The sequence below is a fragment of the Grammomys surdaster genome, unplaced genomic scaffold, assembly GCF_004785775.1.
Source record: "Grammomys surdaster isolate TR1022 unplaced genomic scaffold, NIH_TR_1.0 311, whole genome shotgun sequence".
NCBI lineage: Eukaryota > Metazoa > Chordata > Mammalia > Rodentia > Muridae > Grammomys > Grammomys surdaster.
The window spans coordinates 166338-175096 of record NW_021604730.1 but is presented as its reverse complement, the minus strand read 5'-3'; the positions used below and the strand labels follow the sequence as shown (position 1 = coordinate 175096).

Here is an 8759-nt window from a genome sequence, read left to right as displayed (position 1 = left end):
TTCCCTTGCTCCCTGTCAGCCCTGTCATAGTGACAGAATGCTATCACTATAGTATTGTTTCTTTGATTATTGTTCCTGGTGATTGGGCCACAGAAAAGCTGAATCCTAAACATTAAGCTCTTTCCTAAGCTTTGATTTTGCCTCTTTTGTCAGAAAGAGTGACAAAATCCACCTAGAATTGACTGCCTACTCATCACTCAAGGTTGTCAAATTCTCATCAAATGATACACATTGTTTTGAGCTTAGTGGTAACTGCAAAAGTGATCTGAGAGTAGTCTGCCTGGCTCATCATCCCAGTCACTTCTCCCTCAGTTTTTCCTCCCACAAGTGAAGGGTCCTGGATGGAACTGTGTGTTATCATTCCCTAACTTGCCATCTGCCACCACACTTTGCAGCTGGCTTTCTATACACACAGTTTAAAAACAAAACAAAAGGAAACAAAAGAAAGAAGAAAAGAAAAAAACATATTCAAGGGAAAAACATGAAAAGGATTAAAAGGAAAGGGGAAATGAAGTAATGTTTTTAAAAAATCTTTTTAAAGATAAAAAAGTAAATAGTTCACTTTAACAAAAATGTGTGTGTGTGTGTGTGTGTGTGTGTGTGTGTAGTCCTTACTCTCTTAGAACTCTCTATAGACCAGGCTGGCTTAGAGATCTGCCTGGCTTTGCCTCTGGACTGTTGGGATTAAAGGTATATGCCACCATACCTGGACATTTTAAATTTTAAAATAGCAGGAAACTGGTTATATGACAAATATCTTGACAACAGTACAGAATTAGGAGCTAGGGAGATGGTTCAGGGGGTGAAGTATTTTCTGTGCAATAATAATGGTCTAAATTCAATTTCTCAATACTTATGTAAAAGCATTATGTATCAGTGTGTGCCTATAACTCAAGCTCTGGGGAAAGTGAAGAAAGAAAAATCCTTCAGGACTTGATGATTGGACAGGCTAGTCCAATAGGTGACCTTCAAGTTTAGTGAGAGACCCTGTCTCAAAAAATTAAGAGCAATAGAGCAAGACAGCTGGTGTTGGCCTCCATGTATGCATATACATTAACACACATATACAACACATAAAACTGTTCTTGCAGGATCCCAAAAAAATCTTTCTGAGAATCTTCTTTCACTCTCCTCTCATTGTCTTCCATTAGTCTAGATGTTTTGAGGGATTCTCAGAACAGTAGTGGGTAGTAATTCATCAATATTCCCCATCTTCTTTAGTAAAATTTCACAAACTTTTACTTGGCAGTATAGACATCCAAGGTAAAAACCACACTTCAAACATCTATATGTGCTCAATGTGATTAAATTCTAACAAATGTATGCATGTAGGTGCTGCAGCAGGAAGAATGTACAATCTGCACCCTTAGTTGCCCTGATAGGATTGTTGACATGATAGCTGGACCTTATAACATAGTCTCAAACCATTTACTGATAATGGTATACCAGCACTTTAAAGAAACCACAGGCTCTTTATCATGGGCTATGTGCCTGCCAACATCAGTCTTTTTTTAAGAAATAATTTAAACTATATACTGTTTAGATCATGATTGTTCTGTGATTTCTATTGTAACTAAAATCTATCCTAAGTTATTCAATATCTTTGAACATAAGAAGCAGAAAAGGTATGTCAAGGTAAGTCAAGCAATTTGGAGACTTTTTTCATATAAGGAAAAAATCTCACAGCTGGTTAATTCAAGATCAATGGGTCTATATTTGGACATCTTTCTGTTATGTCCCTAGCTGTTCTCTCACAAGTACCCCATCCTTTAGCCCTTATGTACAACTTTTGTTCCCCACATATGCCAAGCTCTTTTTATTATTTTTTACTTCAGTTTTACTTTGGGATACCTTCCTTCTCATTTTTGCATGCTGTCTTTCTTAGTCAGCTTGAAGCTTTCTTAACCAAGTACTGAATCAACTGAATTGCTCAGATAACAAACTTAGTTTTTTACAAGTCTAGAGGCTAGAAGATCAGGTTGTGTTTTTAGTCTCTGTGTTATCTGATTTGAGCTCTTTTCCTGGAATGGACAAGGCACCTTTTTGCTGTGTCCCTAAATAGCAAACATCATAAATTCTCTGATGTCTTTTATGAAAAGACTAATCCCATTTAAATAACATTCTAGTCTTTATAACTTCATTTATCCTTAAAGGCCCTATCTCCAAATGCAGCCAGTGGAGATTATGGTTCTAACATATAGATTTAAGTGTACATAGTCATTTACTTTATACCACCTAAGAAACTTTTCTTAATCCTTTAAGATACAATTCAAATCTCATTTCTTTTAGAAACCCTTCTTGACCCCCATGCTTGAAATCACTTCCTTTTAAGTTTCTATATTTTATATGGTATGGTATATTTGCATTGAACAAAAATGGATATTTCAGGTGTCACTATCAAGCCATTTAAGAGTAGGGATAGTACCCTGTTTGCTTTTTATTCTAACTACTAGAACAATATTTGACACTAAAATTTTATTTAAAAAATACTTTAAGGAAGGGGAAAGGAAAGAAACATTACAACCTTAACTTTCCAAACAATTGAATTACAATGCTGCAATGTCACTGGTCCTGGTAGCTCAATGATAAATCCAACTTTCAGACCTAGTAGTTAGGGTATCTGAGTTAAAATTATATTTTCCAACTGGGTTTGGTGACTCACTCCTATAATCTTAGCTCTTGGGAAACTGATACAAAAGGCAGAGTAGACTGGTCAATTCTACTAAGTTGGCACAAGTTCAGGGCAAATCTGTGCTACACAGTGAATTATAGGACAACCTGGGATACAAAATGAGCTCCTGTTTCAGAAACTGTATACAAATAAATCAAAACAAATAAGTAAAGAAGATGTTTTTCAACTCACAAATATATGGTTTTGTTATTTACTGTGAGAGATTTAAAACAATTCTTTATATGGGACAAAATCTCACATTTAGCTCTGTCTCACCTAGAATTTGTAATGAAGCCTCTGTCTTTCATGCTCAGTTATTGAAGGCTTGAGATAGCCAGTATAGCTGATTTTCAATGATTCTAATTTTGTCAATAAACCTTCTATTTAGTAGAATTGACTTTTACTCTTGAATCTTTGCTAGTCTTGGTAATTTGCCTGCACCGTAAGTCACCAGCTAGGGTTTCTGATATTGACATAAACACTCTGAAGGCTAATGAAGAAAGATATCAAGTTCAAGGCCAGTCCAGGCTGAATAGCATGACCTTGTCTCATAGAAGGAGGAGAAAAAAAAAGGGGCAGAAGGAGGAGAAGAAGGAGTTGGTGGAGCAGAGAAAGACAAGGGCGTGGAATTATAGTACAGTGCTCTTGAAACAGTTCTTTCTGGAGCCCTGTCTATCTTGAAAGGAATTCAGCAATTGTAAGATTGTGAAAAAGCCCAAGCTGATCATGTGGAGAGACATTCAAATTATTTCAGCCACAGTCCTCAACTTCATGGAGCAGATATAGGCAGCTGTGTTGTAGCCTGTCCCCCAAAGCCATAGGTCATGGGAAAAAAAGTGCTAGTTTTAAAACCACAGATCTGGGTTTAAAGTCTATCTTATACTAGCTGCTGTATCTTGAGAAAGCTATCTAGATCTCAGCTTATTTATAAAATACAGTACTTAGCTCAGAGGACCAGTTTAACAGATGAGATGGTGTTGGCCTCATGAAATATAGTTTCTGCAGAAATTATTCATTAGTAAAGAATATTTTTCAGTCTCTAGGTTGCAGATGTCAGATTGAAGATGTTCTTGGAACCCAGAGATGTGTATACTATTTGGTTGACTTTGGGTCTCAATAGTTTGCATTCACATATTGTATGTTTTCTATACCACCTAGTGCTCTCCTTTTTCCCATAAGTTAAATGAGTTGTTACAAGATTTATATGTCTACTTCTTGGACACTTTTATGATTTAGATCTGATTTGTCCTGTAAAGACCATATGTTAATTACCTGTGACATGATAGAGGTGGGGCAAAGATTAGGAAGTGGACCTAGGCCAAAACAGTAAAGTCAATAAGGATATTCCCTTAAATTGGGTCCCTTGTTCCTTCTCTCTCACTATTTCCAAGCTATCATGAAGAAGGCAGCTTTATGTCATGTGTTTCTTGGCATAATGTTTACCTTGAAATAAGCCTAATACACTGGGCTCAGTGACTATGAATTAAAATCCTTGACCCTGTGAGCTAAATACATCTTTCCTTTCTTTTTTTTTTAAGGTTTATTTATTTATTTCATGTATATGAGTACACTATAGCTCAAACACACCAGAAAAGGACGTTGGATCCCATTACAGATGGTTGTGAGCCACCATGTATAAGAATTGAACTCAGGGCCTATAGGAAGAGCAGTCAGTGCTCTTAACTGCTGAGCCATCTCTCCAGCCCATATCTTTCCTTTCTTAAATAACCTCAAATATTCTGTTGCAGTGATAGAAAGTCCTGTAGCATGTCTGCTTTTTTTCTCTCTGCTCTTTTTGTGGATTAGGGTTCTAATGCTACCCCAAAGGAGATTGGTAGAGCCATACCATGTCACAAAGTACTTAAAGAGGGAAGTGATTGGTCAACCAGTCTGAGTGATGGAGGATCACAAGGGAATCAAGGGTTCCCACAGGCCCTTTTCATCCTATAACAGAAACCATTAAATGCTCAGGGTATGACTTTGCATTGGCACTAATGTGGCTGCCTGGGAAGCATTAGCACATTTTACTTTTCTATGAAGGAAAGACCCACACTTGTGTCCTTGGATGTGTTAAACAATGTCAACTAGAAGAAGGGGCCAAGAGAGAGGTATTGTGGTGGTTTATAGGCAGGAGGTGAGAGAAACCGCACACTCATTTTCTCTCACACTAATGGATCTGCAGTAAGTCTTGATGCTAAAGATACTGCTACTGTGAAACAGAAGGGCTGGGATTAAGGAAAGTCTTTCAGGGCTCTGTTTGTGTTTCTCTTTCTCTGATGATGTATTCCTGGCTCATACAGAGAAGGGACAGCCATTTTCTATTCTCCAGAGCTCTGTCTGTTAATGTCACATTATTTCAGTTGGGAAAAAGTGAAAAACAGCATTGTAGACAGAATTCTAAAGTATTTGAAGACTACTTTCCTCTTCCAGGTCAGAGTTTTGAAGTCTTAGGAAACAAATTAGTCAGTATTTGGGCCCAAGGCTGTTTCTTTATCTTTTGTAACTATGCATGTTTAGCAAGAGGGCTCCATATCTATTTAGGCTATTAATCAAATACCACTAAGTGTAAAGTCATCAAAGTGTTAACATGACCTTTAATTAGAAATTCATAGATCTTATCTGTGGGCCATCATTAATTTCACCAAAACAAAATCCACAGAAATAAAAACATTACCATAAAATAATATCCAATGTTTATTTTTTAAGAGTTTTCCTTACTTTATTAAACCATACTAATATTCTTTCAAGGACAAACATACAGCCAAGGATGCTACAGTGAGAGAATCTTATTTTTATCATCGAGACGTCACAAGGTGCTCTCTTCAGTGGTGCTTCTTATCAGCATTCTGGGAAGCATTCCAGGAAGCCAGGAAATATTCAGCCCCTAAAGCTGCCACAAACATAGCAAACCCCCATTTGAATCCTTTTAGTATTACACTCCTGAAGGTGATGTTGCTTGCAAAGCCGCCCATGTATCTCCAAGCCTCATTGCGAGCCCATGGATCTCTCAGCCCTCGTGCAGCAAGCTTCTTCTGCACCGTTTCTAATGCTGTCCCTTCAATTTTCCACTGTCTGTAATCTGGAAGTTCCATTTTACCATGTCTATGTCCATGTCCATCAGTCATGTCTGACAGCAATCTGACCTCCCAGGACACTCAATATTCAACCTTCCAGTCAGAGCCAACCGGAAACGCAATATCCAATGTTTATAAGGACTTACTTTGAGTCAGATTTGTAAGTACTCTTACAAGTTCTAACCCATTTTTATCTCTTTTTTATTTCCAGGAAACACACACCAACTTTATTAGAATAACAGAAACTTCCAATTTATAAGGAAAATAACATGAACCCAGCACCACCTGGTGTCAGGTCACATTACTGTTCTGATGGCACCTGGCCACACTGAGGGTCACAGGATAACCCCATCATAGCTGCTGCAAGACCACACTTCTGACATGACAGTTTCATCATCAAGGCTGCACACAGACTTGTTTTGAAGCTTTTGAGTAGAAAGGATCAATGTGGAGAGCAGAGCCTTGTTTTTCCAACTAAAAACAAAAAGGAAGCTAGGGACTAAGTAGGCGACATCTCCTCCAGTCTGCTAGAGCGCTCTATGGGCACTCAATTCCACCTCGGCAACACAGGGAGGGAAAGGAGTGGCAGGGGGCCAGGACACTAGCACTAGCAGCAGACTGCTCTGGTGACACTCAGCTCCTCCATTCCCTTTCTGCTTGTGGTAGTAGGCGTCTTTTCTGGCAGTGGCAGCAGCTTGATGGGAGAGGAAGGAGCCACCCACCCATCACCCCTTCTTGAAGCCTTATTTTTTTTGCGTTCATAGAACGAGTCTGTCTTAGAGCTCCCCAAATTGACAGTCTTTGGCAACTGTCTCTATCCTTCTCCTGAATGGTGCACTCTTTACAATAGTAGGCATCGGAGACTGAGGGACCTCCACAGATCACACAGCGGCCCTGGTAAGATCCATAGTTACACTCTTCACAAATGCGAACCAGGGTGCAGGGACACACATAGGAATCACATCACATTTTTCACACAGTCTTCCGATAGCCACACCTGTCTGTTTGAGGCAGAAAATCAAATCTGGAAGATGTTTAGCCATAACTCCTTTTCAAGCCGGCGGCCAGAAGCTTAGAGAACTCCCATTTTTATCTCTTATAGTAGTTCCAAAAGGAAGAAAATAGTCACATTTCTACTTTCACATTAAGACCAGAGGTATGTTGGAATAAGTGTTAGATGAGTGAATAACTGCCACTCAAAGTCTTGTATTACTACTCAAATTTTACAACTGCAATGTAAAGATATTATCCTGTTATCCTTGTCATAGTTAATCCATCTTCTAATTGTATGACCTTGAACAAGTTGCTTAAGCTTCCTAGTCTCAGTTTCCTTAGGTATAAAATAGGACCTAGACCACAGAATTACTGCAAAATTTAACTCAATTTATATATACTGAATTGTTAGAATATTATCTAAAAAAATAAAGTGACATTTATATGTGTTTTCTGATATTGCTTTTATTTTCATTATAAGCATATTTTATATATAGTTTTTGAGACAGAGTCCTACTATCTTCTTTAGGCTGGTCTATAGCTTATGACATAGCCAAGGCTTGACTTGAATTTGTGCTCTGAATACCTCAGCTTCTCCAACAATGTACTTAAAGTATGTACCATCACACATGGCTTAATTAAATGTGTTGATTTCATTTTAATAGTTATTCATGTAGTTTAAAACAATTTTAAATATAGGTTCAAACAATTTAGCATCATCCTTCTCTTTCTTCTATTATTCAAACATTTAAAAGCTTTATCACTACTCTCTCAATCCACATTATGATGTTGTTTGGTGTCAAACTAGAAACATAAATACCTGATATCTTTAGGCTTGGCTACATGGCAACCTGAGGCATTTGCCATCTGCTCTTCTACAGTGGAAAGCTCTTCCCAGATTACATGGGTAATCAATTCACCTTGTGCTCCAAGAAAAAAAAATCAGTACACTTTCAATACTGAATCCACATCTCTCCTTCAACTCAGATTCTGGACAAGGCTTAAAGCAGCCTCTTTTCAGCAGCTCAGCTCTCAGTAGAGGAGAAAAACCAGCCTTTAGATGTTCCTTTCTCTCTGCCTTTCTCTGAGATAAGCAGCCCCCTTCACCAGACTGTTTGATTATTATCAAATGTGTCAGCGGTATTCTTTAAAAAAAAAGAAGAAGAAGAAGAAGCAGAAGAAGATGTATAAAATAAGCAATCAATCCTCCAGGAAGACCTGAGGGTTGGCTTTGAACAGATTGAAGGAACTTCAGTGAATTAATGGATACATCCTCATTAAGCTGCAGATGCAGGTCACTGGGAGGCTGACTCCTAAGCTAGAGGTACAGTGCCTCTGCAGGCAGCCAGGATGAGGTATCATAATTCTCCACCCCCTGCAGAGCACTTGCCTCCAACATCTTTATACTCTCATGGTGATACCTGTAGAATTTTTCTTTCTTCCCTTTAATCTTTCCCTCCAAAGCAGTCTGGATCCCCTGCTATGCACCAGATACTGTGCTTACTGACAGTTAGATAGGAAGATTAAGATACCATTCTTGCTTTCAGAAAATTCACACATCGGTAGGAGAAGCTAAAATGTAAAGAATTCTGTAACATAATGCCAGGCTAAATATGATACTCTATTAATATTCTAATATCACTTGGTACTTTCTTTCTCTCACATTGCTTGTTGGTAAATGTACTCATATGTTTCATTAACTAACATATACACCCCAATTCATAATATAAAGTATAAATCTTTGCACTAATTTATACTTAGTGATTAACACACACAAGACATTGTTTTAAGTGTCTTCTCTATACTGATTTTTAATCTTCACAACTATCTTAAGACTACTCTAATATTGTTCTTATTCTACAAACAAGGAAACCGAGACATGGAGAATTTGTGGGTATCAGATCATAAAGTTGGTAAGACATAGCCCAGATATAAACCTAAGCAGCTTGACTACAAATCTCTGCTCTCAATTATTCAGCTCTACATAAAAGGAAAGATACTAACTTTAAAAAAAATGTCAA

General features: G+C 37.9%; 2 pseudogenes across 1 annotated transcript; both read right to left on the bottom strand.

Moving 5' to 3' along the window:
• Positions 1-5368: 5368 nt before the first annotated feature.
• LOC114629533 lies at positions 5369-5860 on the bottom strand (annotated as a pseudogene). The gene has a single exon (XR_003712689.1). The product of XR_003712689.1 is annotated as an NADH dehydrogenase [ubiquinone] 1 beta subcomplex subunit 3 pseudogene (transcript).
• Positions 5861-6352: 492 nt separating this feature from the next.
• On the bottom strand, positions 6353-6788 carry LOC114629536 (annotated as a pseudogene).
• Positions 6789-8759: the final 1971 nt, after the last annotated feature.